This window comes from Protopterus annectens, chromosome 11.part0 (genome assembly GCF_019279795.1).
Source record: "Protopterus annectens isolate FY-2018-M chromosome 11.part0, PAN1.0, whole genome shotgun sequence".
NCBI classification, from domain to species: Eukaryota; Metazoa; Chordata; order Ceratodontiformes; family Protopteridae; genus Protopterus; species Protopterus annectens.
The window spans coordinates 1,311,732,551-1,311,758,181 of record NC_056745.1 but is presented as its reverse complement, the minus strand read 5'-3'; the positions used below and the strand labels follow the sequence as shown (position 1 = coordinate 1,311,758,181).

The window sequence follows — 25,631 nt, the reverse complement described above, 5'->3', positions numbered from 1 at the left end:
TTTTACATGGTTCTGCTTTGTGGAAAATCTTATTTTAGAATATATATATATATATATATATATATATATATATATAGCCAGCCATCCATCCATCTGTCCATCATCACCAATAACTGCACAGTCTAATTTAGGGTTATGCTGAGCTGAAACCTTCCTTGCAAACACTGGACACTAAGTAAGATGTATCATAAATGTGATGTCAATCATACTGCACCACACACACACACACACACACACACACACACACACACACACACACACACACACACACACACGCACACACACACACACACACACACACACACATACACACACAAGGTAGTAGAACACTATATTTTGGGAGGTGAAAGGAAAATGTCGCCTACCCCCCCATTGCATCCAAGCAGAAAAGGAAAGAACAAGGAAACTCTGTACAGAAGAGGTATAAGAAGACTTATAAATGCCATAAAATGCATGGCGAGTATGCAGAGAAGCTTTAAGCTGCGAGGTTTACAAATGATTATTGCTTACAAGGATGCTTTCAGAAGATACTGGACAATGTTTTTAGAAGGACTCATAGGCAGAAGTTAGGACTGAATGCAGGAACATGTATTGTGCATTCTGGTATAAAACGTGCAAATACCATTGTGTTTGGCTAGTTACATCATGAGAAGGTGCTTATCTATCTCAGTAGAAGATTGTTAGAAATTCAGAATAATCATGTCTGAGTCATTAAACTTGATGGATGCTCATTACTTGTATCAGCTAAAGAAGTGTTAATATTAGAGTTCCTTTGTTGCCACTCCACTTCTATCTAGTGCTGTCTCTCTGTATGGTATCCTTTGTGCGATTGCTGCAGTATACACTACATATATTAAATGTTAATAAATGCACACACTTTGTAGTCTTACTGCAACTGCTGTATAACTTCTATCAATGATTTACACAAATATACATCTGTACATAAATTAGACACATCCATTACATATCCTCTTAATTTTAATGTAGTGATCTTGGAAAAAGTCAAAGCCAAATTAGTTGATTGTTGCATCAAGGATAAACCATCCATAGATGCTTACAAGTCCATTTGTAATAAGTACAAATCCTCATTCGGAACTTCCAAAAGTAATTTTTTCCTAGGCCTCCTAGAAATATCTCTTACCAACAATATGTACACTTTTGGAAAGGATACTGCTTAAAGCTAAGTCTGATAAAGCTATACAGGCCAGTTACACAGTCACTACTGATGAACCTAGCTGTGGTCCCCTATAATGTCCCTGCCACTAACCCAGGTCATCCCCAGATGGGCCTTACACCAGCCTGTACAATAACTTCTACTTCCAGCCTCTGTCCTATGGTACAGACCTGAAACTGCTACTAGCCATGAAAGAACATGGAATAGCTGGAGCAGATTACCTCCTCCCTCTTGAAGACAGCTGTCCATCAAATTGTAACCTCCTTAACTACAGGCACCATCCCACTGCTATGGAAAAATGCTCATGTTACCTTTATTCCTAATGGAGGTTAAAAAGCTGTAGTCAGAATCTACTGATCCATCTCTGCATCAACCCACTTGTAAAACTGTTTGTAAAGGATGGGTTTGTACAAATTACATTCCACATCTACACTAATAGCACACATATTCTGGAATTAGTTTCATCCTATATTTTGAGGAAAGGTCAAATAGTCCCCATGAAAGTAGTTATAATGCCAGACTGTGATAACAAAAGCCCTTTGAAACACTGAGTTTGCAACCTGAGTATGAGGTGAGATTTCAGTTCACCTATAATAATAAAATTACCAGGAAATTTAAATGAGGTACTTGGGTACCAAAAGCAGTCAAGAATGCCATTCTTCCCTGAAGGATTTCACTGCACCTCAGTCCTGGGGTACACACCGATTTCACTGAACCTCAGTCCTGGGTTACACACCAGCACTCAGATTTTTTTTTTTTTTTGGTACACAGCCTTTAGGTTTTATCCTGTATTCTATGTTGTCTTGTTTAATGAAATATTTAAGATTTTTTACATCTTTGAAAACGTAGTGTGCACGAGGGACATTAGTTTTTACCCTTTCTTTTGATCAAAGGTTAGGCAGCAACCCCCTCCCTTGAAATCAAGTATAATTCCAAACTGTGACACCAAAAGTCTTTTGAAACACTTTACTTGGAATATGTATACAAGACCATATGTCCCTTCCACTATGTTAGTTCATAATAAAAGTGTCAGGGAATTCCAGTAACATACATAGGTATGAAACAACATCAAGAATGAGATTCTGCCACCACAGATTCCATTACATCGTGATTCTAATTTATGCAGCATCACATTGCCCTTGTCTTTATAGTGTATTTAGGCCTCGCCATTTATGTAGTAGCAGAAACGTTTGCCTTTTCTGAGGAAATATTTACATGTTTTTATTTTTGATGTAATGAGAGCTTGGCACATATACATTATGAACATTAATTTCACTCGGCCTGTTTACCACAGGTCAAATAACCCTCAAAGGATACTGGTATCAATCCAGAATGTGATACCAAACTTGTGTGAGGCTATATTTCATTTTGACAGTTCATAAAAAAAATAGGTAATTCTTATAGGGTGCTTAGATTCAAAACACACTAAATAATGTCATTTGACCACTCTGGACTTATGGCTTAAAGAGATACAGGCATCAGCAACCCCCCCCCCCCTCATACAGAGCAGTGCATGGCCCAAAATATCAAAGGTTCAATAAAAGTCAAAAAGAAAGGCCAGCACTCCAGAACAGCTCTTCATCATGAAGACTTTAATTCAACTCAGAATCAAATTAAACATAAATACACTTTAAACACCCAAAGGGTGAAATTTAAACCATACCGGTTTTGGCACTCAGCTTTCGTCAGTACAATAAAGCAATACAGTAATATCACATGTATATATGCACCCATTATTTAAATCATATTAGCTGTTATAACTGCTCATTAAGTCCTGGGGGAAATAAAGCCCCCAAATTAATAATCCACATAAGGTCTTTGTAATTTAACATGGAATGCCATCCCTCCTTCTGCAAGTTTACTCCCCATACTTTATCAATAATAATTAATGTAAATCTGCCAGTAGTATGTTTTAAACTGTGTTTGTATAGAGCATTAGTGCCTTTGTCACATCTAATGTCACTCAAATGTTGCAATATTCTCAATTTAAAGGGACGTGATGCCTGCCCCACATAAAAAGCTGAACAAGTGCATCTAACCAAATAAACAACCCAGTCCGTGCTACAATTGCCATGTACCAAATGTCAAAAACTTTAGATCAATTTGAAGTAGTAAGACATTTATCTTTTTGAACAAACTTACAAAAACTACAATGTCCACTTGGATAACATCCCACAAGTTTATTCCCTTCCAAGGTGGATTGTAAATTTGTTTTACCAATGCTGATACATTTTGTTATAATGATTAAACCAACCAGCCATTGTTTTCCCTTTCCTATATGCAAAACGGCATTTGGACGGTATTAATCCCTGTAACCTATCATCCATACAGAGTACATCCCAATGTTTGTGTATAACTTCCTTCAAAAAAGATGTATTATCCCCATAATTTAAAGCTAATATTTTTTTATTATTAGTATTATCCTTGATTTGATATTTCAATAGTTCAGACCTAAGGACCTTATCAAATCAAAAATAAAGCTTGTTGAACCTTCCACCTAGAATATCCCCATTGGAAAATCTGCGAACCATATCCTGAGCCTAAACACCAACATCATCACTAGATGAACATATTCTTTTGAGTCTCAAAAATTGGTACTTAGGAATATTGTCAATCATATGCTTTTTTATGGCAACTGGTGGCATGTAACGGGTTCCTATCACATCATCAAACCTTTACACTTTCGAACCACATATGTTTGAATTTGTAAAGGTTCGAGCGTGTGAATGGAAATCTTCATAGGCGGAGGTTTCCTTTCACTTCAATGTGGTGCGATCTCGGAGTTGGTATATTTAAGTAGCGAGGGTGTGCAGCCCCCCCCAGGTGGGAGGTGCAGGGAGGCTTGCCACCCTGCTTACAACAGTTTATTTTGTTGTCGGTTGTGGGGTTTTTTTGTTTTGTTTTTTTTTAGGTAGTCGAAGTTATGTAACTTCGAACATAATGGTTCGACCATTAGTTGTGCAAAGTTACAAAACTTCAACTATGTGATATAGACCTGCATGTAACAATGTGTTAAATTGAGAGTGCTTTCTGAATACTGAACTTTGTAGGATAGCATCATCCCTTACAGTGACTTCTACATCCAAGAATGTAATAACCTTCATATGATAATTCAACGTAAAGTTGATGCCCCACTTATTTTCATTCAAATATTCCACAAATTTAAGTACCCCACATCAGAACACCATACCAACCAGCAGTCATCCAGATAACGACGCCAAATATCCACTGAGCTAAGGAAGATATTATGGCACCCATCATAAATCAATGGCTCTTCTATATGTCCCATGAAGAGATCTGCATAAATGGGTGCAGATGAAGCCCCCATCTCAGTCCCTTTCAATTGTAGATAACATTGATTATCAAAATAAAATACATTTTTTGTGAGAACATGCTCAGTAAGACATAATATGAATGCATTAAATCCTGGGCTATATAGAAATGCTAGTGCTAACCAATATTCCAAGGCCAAAAGACATGCCCATTAGCGAAAATTTGGAAAGTCTCATTATCAGCTAATTTGCATGTCACTGAATCACTGGGTAATTACAGTATGTGCTTGCAGTAATCACCACTGGCAGTCAATACATCATGTTAGCAAAAGCACCCACCTAAGTCATTCCCTTTGGACACACACACAGGCACATATATACTCACTGTACCTTGAAGCCCCCCACCCAATTGCACTCACATACATACGCCTCAGTCACAGACACACACACATACACACACCTACAAATCTTTTCTGTAACGCATCCCCCTACTGCAACCAATCAGGCAAACATACATACACACACACACACACACACACACACACACACACACACACACACACACACGAGACATCACTCATACCTCTGAATACACTCACACATGCAACCACACACATACACCCCCAAAACTACCTGTCTTCTAAACTCTCCAGCACTTCTCACCTATTGAAAGTAATGGGTGAGAGCATGCTTTTGGCCGAGTTAATTTTTGTGGTATTATGAATCGTTCAGCTGCATACAGCACTTACTGCAGGCATTTCCAGGGCAAGAGTGCATGACTAATTACGATGTGTTGGTCCCCTTGAATGCTTCATTAGCATTTGTGATAGGCCAGAGAGACAGCCAAGTGCAGTGCAGCACTTCTTTGAGGTAAAATTGTGGTAGGGCTGTCTGAGAATTGGAAACAGTTACTGCAAGTGGTAAAAAGGCCTTACTGCTGGTGGTAACCTTTCTGAATCCTAGCCTTAGGTTTTGTGCTAAACCAGACTAATAAAATAAGACTCTTAGTTTTTCCTTTTCTGTATTTAGCTAATCTTACAACAAACTTGTATTTATTGTGATTTATTTTACCATTAAGTATCACACTTAATGACTTCAACTAATGAACTTCAATTAATGTAGAAAAGGGCTTCTTTTCATGGTAGAACATGAACCCTGCCATCTAAACTTTCAGATTCACACACAAAAATACATATATACACACATATATATTATGTCCGTCTCTCCCCTCTGTTAGTTATCTTTGTTATAAGTCTAAGCATCTGAGAGGGATACAGAGATTTTTTTTTCCAATTTTTGGAATAATGTACTCTATTTGCCTTTGTTGACTTAAGTGTGCATTAAAACACTCTCCCAGAGACCAATAAAGAATAAGGGCTGCAGTAGAAAGGCCCTGTTTCCACGGTGCAGTATTTTGCGATTAAGAAACACATTAACCGCAGTGAATAAAGACCTGTTTATTGGCATGCATGACTGCAAATTGCCATTAATTACCACAAGTGCAGATCAGCACTTTCTGCAGTAGTGGCAGTGGCTGCATTGCATTATCATAGGCCACTCTCCCACACATAGCACACACATTCAAACTCATCAGACTCACAGACAGACACACAGGTATACTCCATATCTGTCTCTGTGTGGTCAGAATGTTCCTGAGGTCTCCTTTTTTCTGCTCTCATAAATCACAGATGATCTCAGTCAGTCATTAATGCCAGACATTAGAGACTCAAACTTTTTATCCTTTAAAAACAACAACAGCTGCACTAACTGATTAGTGTGGCAAGTTAATGCTGATGTTGACCGTGGCAAGAGGTTAGGGTTTAAATCCTTTACTCCCCCACCCCCATTTGTCATTGCCTTTTTTTTTTGGTAACTCCTTTTTTTAGATGGTATCCCTGGTTTCTAGTGGTGGCAAACAGGACTAACATCCAATGTGGAAAGATACAAGGTTAAAATACATTTTAGTGCCTTTGAAACAAAAACACACTCCCACACCACCTGACTCCAGAGCCAGATCTTGATCAAATGGGGCCCTATGCAGGGTAATGGATCAGGGTCCCCCTACACCCACAGCAGCCCTCCACCCCCATAGCCATTACAGTGTCCCATTACTTGGCTATTTCTCCCCTGTTACCATAACACTGTTCAAACCTGTCAGTATGCATACTATTTTTTCTTTACTTCTACAATGATTACAGATATTTGGAGTTAATTTAAAACTTTTATTTCAAATTTTATAGCACAAACACTGAGAGACATTTGCAAAACAAAACAATACAGTCTCCCATTGAAAACTGACTTAGCATTAACAGTAAACTTCTCTGGCATTGAAACCCACATTCACAGAAAATGTGTCTGGCTAGTGGAAGATAAAGTTTACATTTGGGCTATTTTCAGACCATAAGCCCCTTTCACACATCTTAGGACTATGCAGTCATGCAAGTGTTCTTTAATCAACGTTCTTGATTGTAATAACTTATATTTCTTGTATAATACAGCACCACTTGTTAGATTGTGTTTTAAATGTTTAGTTGTGAACATTTTTCCAGTAAGTAATGAAACAAAACATATGAAGTCATAATGACAAAACTACCAATTTCAGAACATTTCAGTCATAAAAGGCCATTAAATATCAGTCAATATGCACAATTTCTGCAGAAGTAAAAGTTATCTGAATAACTGCATATTAAATTGATCTGTAACTAATGAATGGGTTGATGATAGCAAAAAACTTCATATTTCAGTGTTTTACCTACAAATTCAGTGCCTAGTGCCCTTGAAGAATATATTGCATAGGTTACATAACAAAATGGTAAGGTAGTAGTATTACAATAAGGAATAGTTGGTAAACTGAAAACAGGTTTATAGTTACTAGGCATCTCATCCAGAGAAGGACACACTCAGAACTACAACAGCCCCCCCTCCCCAAAGTACAACACAGTATCAGTAATCCATCTGCATGGTGTAGGAGTAGAACTCACAGCCTTCTGTGTCAAAAGCAAGTATGCTACCTGTTGTGCTACTAACACAGATTCCAAATTTTATATTACAAACAGTTGTACAGTGAAAACAGACTTTGAATGAGCAGCAATAAATTTGTGTTCCATTGAAGCTGTTCACAGTTCCTTAAAACTGCACTGAAGCTCATAATTCCTTAAAAAGACATTGAAACTCAGTTCTTTTGAAAATGCACTCTAAGTGCTTTGGTAGTTGGTGTAGAGGATTCAGGCTCTTGGCTCCTGTAACTAAGGTATGGGGTTTGAGCCTGAACAAATACACAAAAAGCATGATACAGCAGTCTCCATCATGAAGTTAGCCTAGTGTCAGAATGGTGTTGTACATTGTTTTCCAGTTTTGTACTCTGGACTTCCTCCCTTCCAGATCACAATCTACAAAGCCAAGAGTGACATATTTTAGCTTGTTGACTTTGACTAACACATGATAATGGCAATAATGAATGCATGCTATTTCGTATGTGTGAAATTCACAACTCACCTAGTTTTCACTTATCTCTCCTATCTGACACATAGTAGGTCTACAGAAACACCCGCCTGTGTTTGTGCCCTTCATCACCAGATCTGTAGTAACTCATCCTCTGACTACCACATATCTTCTGTAGGAAGGCTGCCACCCCTTCCCACCTTTGTCTAGTAATGACTGCAAATGGATCATCATTTGGGATAGCTGAGGCATACTTGAAAGCCAGATCCATAACATGAATGCAAGGGGTCCTGCTCCATCTTTTTGCAGACATTCTTTTGTATTTCTAACTAGCACCTTTTATTATATGTGGAATTAGTGTAATAGCATTATAGTGATGCATTAAAACAAAATGGACTCACAATACATATTATACTTCTCACAAGTGCAGTAGTACTTCATGATGTGACAAGAAAGGTAACACAGTGTCAGGTTATGTTTCAAATGTACTGCAGAACTGATTTGACAGATTCACACCAACTGGAGTTCAATATTGAATTTATTTCATCCTTACAATGTGGTCCAAATATGTACTTCACTTGTGGACCAACATTGTGGCATAGTTATGGCACAAGCCCAATATGAAAATAACAGTTTTAAGGGTTCAGAAACACCCAGCTATGGCAGAGCATGCTTAGCAAACTTAGTGAGCACGATTCAATGGCTAAAACCTAAATGAGACAAATCTTGTAGATATGATGTTTGCATTAATTTACACTTTAAAAACATACACTTAGGTTTATACTACAGAGCTTTTTTCCTGAGTCTTTTCTGAAAATGAACCTTTGATCCAGTGGGATTAACTGAGGAAACAAAATTAAATAAATAATTTCAAAGGTAAAGTATCGAAAGGTGTTTAAAATGGCATATGACATTCCTTTAGCATCTCTTTATATTCACCTTCTGGACATTCTGAGTTCTCAGGAGACTGAAGTTAAAACAGACCAGAGAGACAGTATTCCATCTCAACCTACCTAAGGGCAATTATTATATCTTCTAATACAGACCAACCTTTTTCTTTGTTTCTCAAATTGCTTCCATTTTGTCTGTATAACTACGGAGAGCACCCTTAGTTTAGATCTGGACAAAATATACATGTAAGGGCTCACTAACTGCATGCAAACAGAAAGCAATTTCCAATTTTATGCCTGTGAAACCTTTTTCTGTACTTCCCAGTAGCTACCAGCTTTCTCTGATGCTTTTTCTTTGTTTGTCCAACTTCAGACTATGTAATACAATCACCCAGTGCATTTCTGTTTATTATGTTGTATTTCTCCTCCAAGTATGCACTCTTTCTTTTATTTTTAGTTTCAGAATGCATTATTCCTCTTCTTTCATTGGAAAAAAACTGCCCATCTCTGACAAATTGTTTTGATTTATATTTTATTTTTATCTCTGTTTTTTAATGTTGTGGAAAGAAAGGCATAGCTTGTAGAAAGGAAGATTTTTTCTGAATTATATTTTGTTTTATGTCTGATTTTCACTGTTTGTTTTGTTAGAAAGGGAAAGATTTTAAACATGCACATTCTAGCCCTCCCAAGGGACCTAGTCAGCTATAAATTCACACAGAATGTACAGAGAGCAATCCAGAGCTTGTCTGAAACAAGCCTATGATTTGTGAGCACTAGTGAGCAAAAGTTACTTTGCACAGTGTAAAGGAAATCCAGCATTTGTGTGACTAGCACTACTTGTACAGTAGGTCAGACTTACAACTTTAGTATACTTAATTTAATATTTAGTTGCATGTTGTTTGTGTGTTTTTCTCATAGACGTTGACTTAAAATTTCTTTAAATTCTGTGATAACTGACTTTGAGAATTCTTTTCTTTTCTTTTAGAATTCTTTAGTCGATTAAGCTGAGAATTGATTCCTTAAATGAGTAAGTCATTATTGATCTACCAAAGCACAAGTATCTTTTACTATGTACTAAATGTTATCTATATTTAAAGCTAACACCTGATAACATTGGTGACCTGTGTCCCTTATGTCAAAAGTTGGATAATTTGTTTTCCATTATTAGTAGTAAACCTGGACTTACTGGTGATTATTTTATTTGTGCAACTGGCACAGCTTGGAAATCTGTTACATTTATCAATGACTGTGCTGATGAGATAAACAATATTAGGCAGAGTGCAAATATAACACATTTAGGAAAGGAAGTGTCTATTAAATAGTCAGTAAAGATCACTCAACCCCTGTTAAGCATGATACTAACGATGACAACTTTGGAATTCAAGATACAGGTACACAGCTCCTTGAAATTTCAGAGTATGTAGAAGAAAAGAAAAAAGGAAGAAGTTCACAACAAATAACAAGGAAGTAAAATAAATGGATTAATGTCTATAATACAAAGAGACTTTATATTAAAAAAGAACACTGCCTTGTTATGTAACACAGAAATTACAGTGATTGATAACATTGTTTAATTAGAAAACATTCAGTCTACAGAAAAAGGCATCATTTTTCCAACAGAGATGGCAGAAAAAGCAGGCAAGAGGCAGGTGAAAAGTAAGAAATCAAAATTGGATTTGGAAGGATTGAAGAACTTTGCTGTAAGGAAAAAAAGAAGAAGACTGAAGCTGACAACATGGTTCAAGCTGGAAAGAGAAAGGTAGCTGCAGGGAAAGTATATGCTTTCAAGTAGAATAAGTAATGAAAACTCTGGGATTAACAGGACTATTGGTGATGAGTGTAATTCATTTGTAATTAATGATAGAGCTTATATTACTGAATTAGAAGTTGGAGATTCCTCAGATATAATCAGAAATTATATACTTGCAATTGGAGATTCATTTATTAGAGGATTGGATGCCTGTATTTGCAGAGAAGATAATGAACATTGAATAATGTTATGCTTGCCAGGAGCAAAAACATGGTATGTGAGAAAGACCTTGAAATGCCTTGATGTAAGCAAGTATGCAGCTATTTTTATTCACGCTGATGGAAATTATCCCATCTCCAAGGACTGTCTGACTTTTAGTAGGGAACTTAGAGCTCACTTAGATAGCATAGCTTGTATAGATATTTGGACATATTTTCCACAAATCACAATTAGAAAGGAGTGTCAGTTCAGCTTATTAGCAATAGAGTTTTTTTTTACTGGAAAATTTGTTTAATTCCCACAAGACTGATGTTGTTATTGTTAGTAAAACATGGTTAAAGGACAATGACTGGATACAGTTTTGTTAGGGTATAAATGTTTTTATTGTAGCAGACACTCTAACAAAAAATGAAGTGTAAGTGTTATGATAAGGGATTAAAGAGTGGTATGAGACCTGTGATTATTCCACGTTCATTGATAACACCAATACTTTAGACTATGAAACTATGACAATAAAGACAATCCTGGCACAAATAACAATAGTTGGAGTGTATAGAAAACCAAAGTCACAGGGTGATGACCTAGAGGAATTCATACATTTCTTCCATGAAACACAGGAAGGAAAAATACATTTACCAGAAACAAACTAGAGTAATATTGATTCAACAACATTAATAAGAAAATTATTTACAGTTTATATTCAAGAGCAACAATTGCTTCAGACTGTAAAAAGCCTACCAGGAAAAAAAGCAAACTAGACATTGTTTGTGTTCCTAAGGAAATAACTGTTATTTCATGTCAACTTTTACCATTGTTGATGTGCAGTAATCATGGGGTTATAAGGGTTAAATGCATTGAAGATTAATAACAGACTGCATGGAAGCATAACAGTCACTATGTAAAACTAAATGTAATGTTATGTAAAGTGGAAAAACTGCAGAAGAAGGTTGACAAGTTTTGAAAGAGAAATTGTTTGAATGCAAAAATAAATAAATAAAAATTAACATCAGGATAAAGGCACACAACTTCAGGACGATGTATTTCCATAAGAACCAGATATTTGATTGAAGTGAGAGACAAATACATAAGAAATGGAAAAGAGGTCAAACTATAACTTTGAAAACTGAAGTAAACAAGCTGCACAGACAAATAAAACAAAATGTGAGACAAAAAATCAAAAAAATGTTAAGTAAATTTATAAAAATATATTCAGCATAATACTAAATCATTTCATAGACACATAAGATGCAGTAAGAGTAAAGAAATATAAATAGCTAAACTGTATGTAGATTCTAAAATGTATTTTGAAACATATCAGATTATAGATAAATTTACAAAATTGCATGCAAAGCAGTTTGCCCCCATAAAGGGTGTAATAGATTGTACTAGTAACTTGGAGGTAACTTCAGATACTGAAATTAAATTAGATTATATTGAAAAGGTATTATGCAAACTCAACCCAAAGTACAAGGAGAAGATAGAATTAGTAATAATGATCTGAAAACACTTTGGCATGTACTTACAGTACCATTATATCTATTACTCACTATGTCAACTAAGTATGGGGAGATTCCTCAATATTGGAGACGTGCACTTGTTAAACCGACCTTTAAAGGAAAAGTGAATAGGACAAACCCAGAGTCATACAGACCCATATGTTTACTTTCATGTTGTGGAAAAATAATGAAGAAGGTTATTTTGGATGCATTATTGTCAGAAATGGAAAGGCTGACGCTTGAAACCATGTAGCAGCATGTATATTTGAAAAGACATCTATAACTACCTGTAATATAATTTTCGTTATAATATAATTACAGCTATAAGTGAAAAAAACTGTGCTGTGATATGATTTAAATAGACTTCAGCATCTGATAGGGTCATACACAAAACACTGGTCAATAAATTAGAACAATTAGGTTATTGATGTAATTTTGATAGGATGGATAGTTGCGTAGCTTACAAATAGGACATGGTAAATAGGTAGATATCATGCAGCAATTGGACAGATGAAATTCTTGGTTGCACTCAGGATGTCCCACAGGGCTCTGTCCTAGGTCTGTACTTGTTTACGCTGTATATTTCAGATCTATCTTTTTCATCTGAGGTGTTATACGGTCTGAATGCAGATGAATTGAAAATGTGTAAACTGATAGCATGCGTCACAGATAGGGCATGCCTGCAAAAGAACTTGACTGGATTGACCATTTGGGCACAGTTGAATAATACGCTGATAAATAGATGAAAACCTAAGCATGTGAGATTAAGAAGACATAGACTGAAACGTGAATATTTGATTAGCACATAGTGATTGAAAATGTAGCTTCATTTAAGGATCTGAGTAGATGGTTTTGTAATAGTGTCAAACAATTGGTTAATGATAGTTGTAGAACTATTAGTTGTATGAAAATAAGAAAAAATGAATAAAGTCTAGAACAGAAATTATGAAAACCTTTGTTTGTTAGTTACATTAGATGCAAACTTGAGCATGGAATAACAATATGGAAACCTCGTAAGAAAACAAGCATGACTAAATTGTAAAGAGTATAGTGGAAATATACCAAGTGTATCCATGGATATGAAAATTTAAGTTATTATGAAAGACTGAAATATTTGAACTTGTACAGTGTCTCATACAGACATTTAAGAGAAGACCTTATTGAGGTATATAGCGCATATAGAGACAGCTATCACTGGAAATGTTTGTGGTATCAAAACATAGTAGAGAGTATAGAAGATTATAGAGCAATGAGAGGTGTACTAACTGGTTCTCTGAGAATGTAGCTGATGCATGGAATAGACTACCAAATTCCATTAAAGCAAGCACTAGTTTAGATATTTTTAAGAAGAATTTGGACACTTATTATGGGAATAACGGTTTTGGTACATTGGCAGGCTGCTCATTTAGTATGTTTTTTCATTGGTTAAATTGTCTCTTGAGTGATACTTAAATACTCAGTGAAATTCTTTGTCTGAAAAGATTTGCATAAAATAAAGCACTGCTGGTGATTCCCTGCTGGATGAGAAAACCTATATTTTTTCTCTGTGACATTTTAGAGATGCTTTCTGATGCCTGTTACATTTTTTTCTGTTTTAAGAAATCTGCTTGGCCTGGTGTTTTTGTTCTACATGAGAGGTGGACACAAATTATCTAGGCAGCTCATTTCACATTTTTTCCACCACTGGTTAAATTGTCTCTTGAGTGATACATTCTCAATGAAATTCTGTCTGTCTTTATCTGAAAAGATTTGAAGCCTGCATATTCTAAAGCACTGCTGGTGATTCCCTGCTGGGTGAGAAAGCTTATATTTTTCTCTGTGACCTTTTAGAGCTGCTTTCTTACACCTGTTACATTTTATTTCTGATTTAAGACATCTGCTTGTCCTGGTGTTTTTGTTCTATGTGAGAGGTAGAAACAAATTGTCTTGGCTGCTCATTTTACATGTTCTTTTTTTTCCATTGGTTAAATTGTCTCTTGAGCGATACTTAAATATTCAGTGAAATTCTGGGCCTCTGTCTTTGAAAAGATCTAAAGCCTTGATATACTAAAGCACTGTTAGTGATTCCCTGCTGTGCCACCCTTCCTTCCGTTTGTTGATTTGCTTTTTAAACCTGGTGACTTTTAAGCTGTCCACCCCTACTGTAAATTTGTTAAGCTCCTCCCTTTCTACACTGCTCTTGATATGCTAAATTATTTATTTGGCTTTCCTTTCTAAACTGCTGTTGTTATCCTGAATTATTTATTTGCCTTTCCTTGTACTTATATTGAAAAAGTGTATTTTGCCTCTTATTATCTGTTCTACTTGATCTAGCTAGCTGTTGGATAATGTAGTGTAATTTTACACTCTAGCAAACAAATGTTTTTCTACAAAAAAGGTCAGTGGATTTTCCATCTCGTGCACTGGGTGGCAGCCTTGTCTTTTTGAAGTTGAAAAAACACTTGAGATTTCTGAATATTGTTTTATTGGCTGGAGGGCTTATCTTGTTTTTAGTGCCTTTATGAAGTTTGTACAGTTGAGTGGCTCATGGCTAATTTTTTCAAAGTGAAATACTTTTCTTAAATAATCACACTTCTATAAGCTATTTAAAGTACACTTCTGTATCTATATCTTTAAGTTTCTTTGTGGTAGCATTTTGTGTTGTTTAAGTTTGTTTGTGTTAGCATTTCACTCCGGACACTCCTTTACTGTGCTTTTGCATTGGGAGGACTGGGATTGTTCATCTGATGGCAGTAAGTGTTTACCTGGTCTGTCTGAGGTGGGAAACACAAAAGGGTTCTAAGTATTTTTTTGCACTTTTCTGCACTTGATTTGCACTGTTCTGATACCTAGATAGCATAGACTAGATTCAGACCTGCTGAATTTAGCCTTTTACTGAAGCACTTGAGCACTAGACCAGCCATCTTACATTAAGAAGGGCTTCCCTGCATCCTTGTAGCAGAAGAGTGTGGAGCCAGCCTTGTCCAGGCTGAGGATGTTTGGAGGAAGGTTCATTGTGTGTCTTAATTTCACCAGTATTTAAGCCTCGTGTTTGCACGTTGCAGCACACCATACAACAGAGGTTAGGGGTGCCTGTACAGATGAAAATACCTTGAAACTCAATTTTCCCTATATATCTGTAAGTGGAACCCTCCCAAGCTTCACTACTGCACTACAGGTGCAGTGAGCAGCGTTGCTGCAATCATCCATATTCTTTAATAGAACAAACACCTTTGTTAGTCCTAGCAAAAAAACTGGTCAAACTAACCCAATCCCTTCCCTAATAGTACATATGGTAAAAACCTGCTATAATAATTAGGGAGTTTCCCATCATTTCATCAGCCAGCCTGATTGACATGGGCATCTTGAGGCAATGTAGTAATTGCCTTATGTGTACTGACAACAAACAAATAACTATGTGAGAGATCTAATTACACTATGAAATTGGAATCAATTCTTGCACTAACAACAAACCAGACATCAAACAGGTCGCCAGCACACACACTTCACCTCTCACACAAAATGAGGTCATGACACATAAACCCACATATGTGGAGGTACTCACTAGATGCCTACCAAAAGATCAAAGACCTTCCAAATGTAAACCACTTACACACACAGCTATGCAAATAGAAACCACTACACATAATAAAAAATACACCAGTGTCTCAGCAAATAAGCCCCTAAGGCAAAACACCTCAGAACCTAATGTCTTGGTCATAGGTGTCTCCATAGTGAGAAACACAGATGCCCCCTCATTATGCTGGACAAAGAAAAGGTCATGGTCAGCTGCATGTCATGTGCCAGGATCTGTCATGTCAAACATGCACTCAGGTCACTCAACAACAAGTACCATTATGACTCTTGTCATAGTCCACATTGGGGTGAATGACTTGAGATGTACCTCTCTGGACTATATGAAGTGAGACATGACTGAACAAGATTATATGTCCCAGGCAGATATGACTCTAGCCCTAAGCAGCATTCTATGCTCACCCAGGATGTTGTCACAATATAACAAAAAATGATTGACTTCAACAATTGGTTTAGCTTGTGGTGCCAGTCCAGGGGAAGCAGTATTTGTCAGACTGGGAAGACCTGGTCAACAGGCCGCACTGCTTTTCCAGAGATGGTCTGCACCTGTCTCCTCTAGGCTTTTGGATACTGGCAAAGAAGCTTGCCTCCTCCATAGTGCTTTTTTTAGGCAATGTCAAAACAGCAAAATTTGCATCATAACAAAATCCACTCAAGACAGCTCAAGGTTCTGCTGCTTAATGCTAGCAGTCTAAACAGGAAACTGCACTCCCTGGAAGCACTCCTCACCTTGGGAGATGCTGATGCTGTGCAGTGACTGAAACATGGTTCAAGGCCACAGACAGCACACCAGCCATACAAAACTACAATGCCTTCCACACATTCAGACCTCAAAATGAGCATGAAAGAGCCAATGGTGGAGATGTATCCATCTTCATTAAAGCCAACAACACCTTGAGACTGGTCAGACAGTATGACTTTCTCAAACTACTCCATGTCCAATCAACTATAGGCAAAATACACTACCACATCATTGCTAGCTATAGGTTCCACACCATGAACCAAGAAAAGCAAACCACCTACCTAGGCTTACTGGAGTCACTCGCCTCACAGCCCAACACCTTAGTCATGGGAGATTTCAACTATACTTCCATCAACTGAGTGACATACATGAGCATGAGCATGCTAGCCCAGAGGTTCCTGGACTTTGTCAATGCAAATGCTCTAGAAGAGATATTCTGCACCCCCACAAGGGGCCGACCATAAATCATGGGTTCATAGGTTCATACTAGGCTATCTGCCCTAGGGCATTTATAAGCCTAGCCAGAGTTGTTTGGCTTTCACCACCCCTTAGGTTGAAGAATACTATACCCATTAGTTTGCCGTGCCTCTGTCCAGCAGTGATACAGAGATGATCCCCGGGGTAAACCTACGATCTCCCATCCACTGGTCAAGATTCCTCTTGAACAGAGCCAGCGAGGTGCTCTGTCTCACATGGACTGGGATTCTGTTCCACAGCATAGGGAGTCTCTGGGTGATGAATCTGTCCCTCCAGCACGTCCTATTTATATCCGTGTTGAGGTTTAAGTCTCTTGCTCTTGTGGCTCTGGTGGATTTGGAGTTTTTGAGGTGGAGCATGTCCATTAATTCCGGGTTGGACATGGCCTTGTATGTCAGGCACAGGTCACCTCTGAGCAGATGGTATGCGACTCTGGATTTCTTCAGTCGGGCAGCATATGGCATATTTTTGAGCCCCTTTATCCTTTTGGTGAGGAAGTTTTGGGGTCTTTCCAATTGCTGCAGGTGTCGGGTAAGATACATTCCAAATGGGGCATTGTACTCAATCATTGATCTGATAAGTGAAGAGTACAGGGGAACAATGACCTCCCTTGATCTGGATGTGAATCCCTTCATAATCAGGTGGGCAATGTAGAAGGTCCTCCTAACCACTTTGGCAATGTGAGTGTCAAAAGAAAGGTTACTGTCAACTTGGGTCCCCAGGTCCCTGATAATCTCTTCTGTGCTTAATGGATTGCCACCTATGTGGTAACTTGGGGTTACCTTGTTTTTACCAAACGGTATGACTATACATTTTTTGGCGTTTAGCTTAAGGCCATGGCTCTGGCACCAGTTATCCGTTTCTATGAGACCTCTCTGAAGGATATCTGTGTCTGATGGATTTTCAACTATGGCGCCCAGTTTGCAGTCATCTGCAAACTTTGTCAGCCACAATCCTCCTATGTTTGCCTGCACTTCTGAAAAGTAGATGCTGAACAAGAGGGGGCCCAGGACTGAGCCCTGTGGGACACCGCTTGTGACGCGCTTGGAGTCTGACATGGCACCAGCAACTCTAACCCTGTGGGTTCTGTCCTTGAGCCAGTTTGCAACCCATCTTGTGACATATGGGTTTATATTTAAGCTGGTGAGCTTTTCTATGATACCCGAGTGGGGTATTGTGTCGAAAGCTTTTGCAAGGTCAAGGTAGGCTGTGTGAACTGCCTTACCCTCATCAATGGCCTTGGTGACTGTTTCAAAAGTCGACCAAGTTCAAGAGGCATGATCTGCCCTTGACAAAGCCGAATTGGGTAGGATCCAATGTCTGTAGGTCCCCTATGTCTTTATTTATGAGTTCCATTATGATCCTCTCCATAGCTTTGCAGACCAGGTTTGTTAAGCTTATGGGGCGGTAATTACCAGGGTCCATAGAAGCACTGCCTTTGTGGAGTGGGACCACAGTTGCCGTACGCCTCTCTTTGGGTACGTATCCTGTGGTAAGGCTAAGATTAAACAGCAGCCTTATGTGTGGGTTTAGTTCCTCATTGAGTTCGTGTAGCACACAGCTGGGGACACCATCCGGTCCCATTGATGCTGTGTTTTTAGCTTTAGAGAGAGCAGCTCTCACCTGGGCATTTGAGATGATTGGGTGGCTACACTCTGCTCGGATAGATATTTCTCCTTTTGGGGGGGAGGGAGGGGAGAAATTTTCACTGAACCTGTCTGCCAGTATGTTTGCAATGTCTGTGGGTTCAGTGATTTTTGTATCATTTTGGACTACTTCTGAGCATATCTGGGAGTTTCCACCCAGATTTCTAACATAGCTAAAGAAGGCCTTATGATTGTCTTTTGAGTCCTTGGCGATTTTTCTCTCAAAGTTGGCCTTGGATGATTTTATGAGTGATCGTAGTTTTTACTAGTATTGATCAGAGATGTCTTCCCTTTTAGGGATTTTGCTCTATCTTGTAGTAGCTTTCTCCTTTTGTTGTAAAGTTTGTTTATGGCTGGGGTCCACCAGATCGGGCACTTGCCTTTGGTGGAAAGGGTCTTGATTTTATTTGGGATTGCTTGATCCATGCAATCCTGGAGGTGCTCGTAGAAAGTATTTGTAAGGGATTCAGCAGCGTGGGTTGTGGTTTCCAATGGCTCAGTGGCCTTGAAGGATACCACACCAGTCTTAAGAAGTGTGAAGCTGGCTTTTGAGAAGTTCTTCACTGTGGTCTTTTTTGTTGGGGGTGGGGGCGGGATGTGGATCTCCAGTGAGATTAGTTTATGGTCTGATCTCACCAATGAGGGATATACGTCCGGTGTGGAGCATTTTGTCCCCATGTTTGTGATGATCAGGTCTAGTATATTTTCACCTCTTGTGGGAATGGTGACAAGTTGTTCCATAGCATTTGAGTTTATGAACTCCAGGAACCTTTGGGCTAGGGTATTGGGGCTTGAGTAATGTTCCCAGTCTATGTTTTGGTAGTTGAAGTCACCCAATATGATGGTGTTTGGAGAGACATTTATACTCTCCAGTGTCTTCAGGAAGGCTGTGTGGGGTTCCTGAGTTTGAGAGGGTGGCCTGTAACATGCTACAAACTGTAGAGCAGTTTTGCCTATGGTTAATTGCACCTGAATGGTCTCTGATGCTTCGTGAGTTGCCACCAGCCTGGAGGTGTGGGTATGCTTGATGAATATGGATACACCCCCTCCTTTTGTGGTACGGTCCGGGTTTTGGGGCCGGAACGCATGATATGAGGTAAAACCTGATAGTGCCGGGGTGCTCTCAGGAGCCTTGAACCAGGTTTCAGTCACAGCACAGACATCGATGTTCTCCATACTGAGGAGGGCTTCGAGGGCATGCATCTTGAGATTTAGACTTCTGGCATTGAGCAGCATTACCCTTAGTTTTTTCCATTATTGTTTTCTAGGGCATTGGGTTTAGAATTTGAGCCTTGTCTAAAAAGGCACTATGGGGTGGCAAGAGCCTTTGCCAATATCCGAAACCCAGGGTGACAGGTGCAAGCCATCCCTTGCGAAGCAGCGTGGCTTGTCAAGCATGTCATTCCAGGCAGACAGACATTGGATCCCCTTAGAATGACACCAGAAATTAAGCCAATTATTAAAACTGATCATTTTGTCTCTGTATTGTGGCATCATTCTTGGTGAAGGTAGGATACTGCTCAGGGTCAGGGTCATACCAGCCTGGGCTACATAATCAGAGAGCTCCTTTATGTCTCTTTTCATGTAGTCCAGGGAGGTACGTCTCAGGTCATTCACACCGGCATGGACAATGACTGAGTCATACTTGTACTTGCTGTGGAGTGACCTGAGTGCTTGTGTTATGTGGCGGATTCTAGCGCCCGACAGGCAGCTTACTGTGACCCTCTCCTTGTTCAGTCTGGTGAGTGGGACGTCAGTGTGTCTGACTATGGAGTCACCTATGACAAGTGTGTCTGGCATTGTGTTTGGCCTTAAGGGCTGTGACTGATTTGCACACTGACTTTGTGATCTATGTGTTGCTTGTGTTATGTCATGAGGTGGCAGTTGTTTGGGTGTCTGCTTTGGAGGCCTCTGCTGTTTTGGTAGATTTTTGATCAGTGCCTCCAGTATGTCTTTGTGTGTTTATGTGTTTGATTTGTAGTTGTGATAGTTCTATGTGAGACTGGGTTTATGGTGTGTGTGGTTACCTTCTCCTCCTGTCTGGTTTTGCCAGTCCTGAGTTGAGAGAGCTCAGCCTCCAGTTTGGCTATATAGTTGCATCTCTCGCATGTATTTGTGTTTTGTGGGAGGAGGAGAGGGTTGTCTGTGTACATGAGGCAATTGTAACATTGCCTCAATATTCCCAGATTCACCAGCTGAGCAGGAGAGGACGCTAGCAACTGACCCTTTGACATGCTAGAAGAAATGAAAAAGTTTGCTGTGTAACTGAGTCATAAAGGACCTATAGGGAAGTGGGTACTCAAGGGGGTTTTAAGCTAGTGAAGTACTTTGTATAATATAGAAGTGCTTTACCTGACTAAAACATGCTTTAGGAACAAGTGCTGAGCTTTACACATAGAGAATAGACTGTTTAGATTACAAGTAGAGCAGTTCTAAGTGAAAAACTGAAGAGCAGACTTTACGAAGCCAGAAATAGTTTAACCTTGTTTAACCTTGTTAAATCAGTCTCGTTCGAAGTAACTATTGAACCTGACAACACCACAGGAGCAAAAAAACTAGAAAGCTTTTCCAAAGCAAACTACAGACTACCAAGTGGTGGTATAAAAAAGTTTTATACCCTCTGCATTCATAGGCAACAATGACACCTATGCAGAAGTATACACAATTGCCCTATATAAACACTTAAGCAACTGTACAGACACGGCTGTGCCTGACTGGATTAAAACCAGGTCCTACTGAAAAAACAAGCCACCCTGGTGGACCTCAAGTATAAACAGATTATATAACAGAAGGAAGAACCTGATGTCTAAAAACAAGAGGTAACTAACTCAGCAGAGGAAGAATTCTCTCCAGAGCTTGAACAAGTAAATCAAAAATCTTGTAAAGTCCTCTAAAGCTAATTATGAAGGTAAAATAGCATCCCTAGCTAAGGATAATCATAAGGCATTTTTTAACTACATCCACAACTTAAAAGGGAATGCCCAGCTATTTGCCGAACTGGTAGCAAGTGGTACCTCTCATACTATACTGGTGGAAATTGCCAACCTACTAGCTGACAAATTTGGTACAAACTGCACCCTCCTGTTCCCACCAGCCATACATCAAAGCATACCTGACAACAATCCTCTGCCTAGTATCTTTAGAGATCAGGTCATATATGTGCTCTCCAGGTTCCCCTTCAAAATGTCTAAAACCATAACATCGAAACCATAATAAAATCCATAACATTTAATTTCATAACATCTAAAATGTGCATCACAAAATTGAACATTACAAATCACATTAAAATAACATCCCCTCCACATATAATGACGCCAAACTATCAAACACACTTTTTCCTATGTTTCTGCAGGGGGGCAAGCCACCCTTCACCCCCATGTGGGGGGCTCTGACCGATACCCCCCCGTAAATTAAATATACCAACTCTGAGATCACACTACAGTGGGAAAAAGTTAATTTCCTAACCTCACTGCATCACGATCACCATAAAGAATGTACTCATAATGTCTATATCACTTACCTATATGGCCTAAAAAACACATTCAGAGTGGCAAAATAAACACTAAACAAATAGTATAAATTCCTGCACTATATAAATAATAACTATAGAAATAAAAACTACAACATCTCATAGTGATACTACAAAAGTAACAGATTAAACTATAACATACACATTTGATGATACACTATTCAATATTATACATTTTAGATGTTATGAAATTTGATGTTATAGGTTTTAGATGTTATGGAGTTTAGATGTTATGGTCACGATGTTTTGAATTTATATGTTATGGGTTTTAGATGTTTTGAAGGGGAACCGCTCTCCAAGTCCAAAAATACAGCCTCAATGGGACCAGATAACACCCCAGGTTGCTTATTAAGCAATCTAAAATAGGACTTAGCAGACCCACTTGGCATCCTCTTTAACCAAATGGCTTTGTACCAACAGAGTGGAGAGCAGCAACAATAATCCCCTTGTACAAAAGGGGGGGCCATCAGCTGACCCTGGGAACTGTAGACCCATAAGTCTATCCAGATGGTTTCACTTTATAAGCTCGAATTACTGTATTCTCGAATTTCAGTAACTCGAGACTATAAAGGGGAACTTTCACAAGTGCGAATGCCTACAAGCGCTAATATTGAAATCCCAAAAGTGAGAGGAGTCTAACAGCATAGCGGTTGATTGCACCACTAATAGGCAATGCAACCTGAAATACTGTTTGCGCCAGGAACTGTTGGTGCTATATACAAAACAAGTATGTCCCAGAAAGGAAAACCCATACTACTGCTAGACGGGTACGTCATGCAAAGGGAAAAAGTCCACAAAAATAAAACGTACTAGAGCTGTAAATTAAAATGCTCTGAGAAATGTACGGGAAGAGCAGTATCTGAAAGTGTGCCAGATGGGGAAAGGCTGTTAAAAGCTGTAAAACATACACATTCCAGAGAGCCGAGTGAGGTGGAATGCTATAAGACGTGTGCAGAGCTAAAGCTGAAGTCACAGGTGTCCCGGGATACACCCTGCCTCATAGTAGATGTATTAGCCTCATCATCTGCGAATACCACACCTAGCTTACCTGCCCGGAAAGCACTCTTACAGCAGATCGGAAGGGTCTGCTGGAGAGAATGTAAGTCCGGCAGTGAGCAGTTAATGTCACTGCTAGACATTAATATGAATGATTTCCCCACAAAGGCAGGTGTGTTTGTCAGCAAAGTCATGACAGATGTAGCAACTGAAACGACAGTTGTAGTGTTCACAACCAGTCAAAATATCTTAGATCTGAGTACTGCAACCATTTGGTTGGTTGACGGTACTTTCTTTTACAAGGGAATCATTTGTCGACAACTCTACAGCATACATGGGTTACTAAAGTATGGTGGTTTCCACAAGAGTGTGCTACTGCTGTATTATTTGATGAGCAGGAAACCTCTGAAATCCTATAACTTTATGTGGAATTGCGTTACAATTGCTGGACGAACATGAATACGAAATTAATGTGAAATATATACTGAGTGACTTTGAAGTAGCTGCAAAGCATAGTGTTGCTTTAAATTTGATGGTGTTACAGCTAAAGGATGCCTTTTCCACTTTGCTCAGAACATCTGGAGAAAGGTACAACAGTTAGGTCTGGCACATTTGTATAACACAAATATGGGTTTGCAGATATATTGTAAATGTTTGGTCGGGTTAGCATTCCTACCAGAAAGTGATGTATTAAGCACATTTTATGAACTGAAGCAGGTGTTTCCCATTGAAGGGAAGCAGTTGTTGACATACTTTTCAGACTGATATTTGCTGGGGAAGCTATGAAAGTTCTGCACTAGAACTACTGGTTGTACCAGGTTTCCCCCCTTATTCCCTATAGCCTTTTGGAACGTGCATGAACTCAATACGTTATTCCTTACCACGGACCCAGAACAGTGTAGAAGCCTGGCATCGCCGCTTAAAATCACTGTTGGGTTGTAAAGCAACAGATCTGGCTGTGTTGATGACTGTATTAGCCAGAGTGCAAGATAGAGTTGACAAATTGCAGGTTCATATGGTTTGTGGAAACCCGCCTTCCCCTAAGAGACGGTTTGTGATTAGACGGCATAGCCAGTTTGAGGCTGTACTGAAGAATAGTAGTTTGTACACCTGTTTGGCATTTGTGATGACAATTTCTAGGCTTCTGAAGATGTAAGGGGATATCTGTTAATATAGTTTACTTTCCTGCTGCGTTCCATAATGGCTGTTACAGTGGAATATGTGAGAGGATATAGCACATAATGGTTTTGTTTCCAAGTCAGTTCCGGTATATATTTCACAGCAGTTAGCTGTATTTTATAGTTTTAGGCATGGACAGCTTTAGTGGTTGAAACTACATATGTTATGTATGGCCGCAGTCAGTATTCTGTTACGTCAAAGTGCCTATCTTACCTACAACACGTGGTTGGTGTTATTACTTATCCTTTCAGTTTATGACGGTGTATAATGGTGGTGTTTTAGCACCACTAGCGTATGGATGTGTTTCCGACGTATTGAAGACATTTTGCGTTACAAGTTACGGGACTGGCACTTTTGTGTTTTCAATAAAGCATACCTTGCTTTTTTCTAGATTTTGGGGTTCGGTGTTATGGGTATGGGATTGTGAGCATCGGGGTTGTGATAGTTCGTGTTTATGCACTTTCCACTTCATGGTCTTGAGTTACTGAAATTTGAGATTTCAATAATTCGAGTTTATGAAGTGAAACCAACCAGCCTCATCTGCAAGGCCATGGAAAGAATCATCATGGACCTTATCAACAAAGGCATAGGTGACCTTCAGACTCTAGACCCAACCTAGTTTGACTTCATTAAGGGTAGATTATGCTTATTAAACCTAGTAGGCTTCTGAAAAAAAAAAAAAAAAAAAAAAAAAAAACAAAGCCCTAGGTGAAGGTAAGACAATGGATACTACCTATCTTGACATAGCAAAGGCTTTTGATACAATCTCCCACTCAAGTATCATTGAGAAACTCTCCCAGCTGGGGATTAATCCTTACATCACTAAATGGGTAGCTCACTGACAGAACATATACTGTCAAAGTTGATGACTCCACCTCTACCAGTAGACCCGTCACCAGTGGCATACCGCAAGGATCTGTGCTGTGCCCGTTACTATTTGGAATCTATTTCTAGGACATCCAGACTAAAGTTGATGGCCTTTAGCTTATTAAGTTTGCTGATGATTGCAAATTGGGTGCAATCATTGAGTCCCCCAACAATGTTAAAATATTACCAGAGAGGCTAATACAGACAAATGACTGGTGGCAAAACCACAGTCTAAAACTAAATGCAAAAAAGTGCATTATTATACCCTTTGGCAAAGTGGAATTCCCTGTTAATTACAGTATTGACAGCACCCCAATAAGTTCAAACCCAGTGTGCAAGATCGGGGAACACAGGTATATGGCAATCTCAACTTCGACCAC

At 38.9% G+C, this 25,631-nt stretch overlaps 1 protein-coding gene across 2 annotated transcripts in view; it reads left to right on the top strand.

Moving 5' to 3' along the window:
- The window catches only part of IRF5 (interferon regulatory factor 5), a 1,182,803-nt gene that overhangs the window by 859,358 nt on the left and 297,814 nt on the right, over positions 1-25,631 (top strand). The window contains exon 1 of one of the 2 annotated variants that reach the window (XM_044088632.1): positions 9,761-9,804. The exons of the other annotated variant lie outside the window; for it this stretch is intronic. The gene's annotated coding sequence lies outside the window, so the exon portion shown is untranslated. Of the gene's footprint in view, positions 1-9,760; positions 9,805-25,631 lie in introns of those variants that run through there. 2 annotated transcript variants of the gene reach the window in all.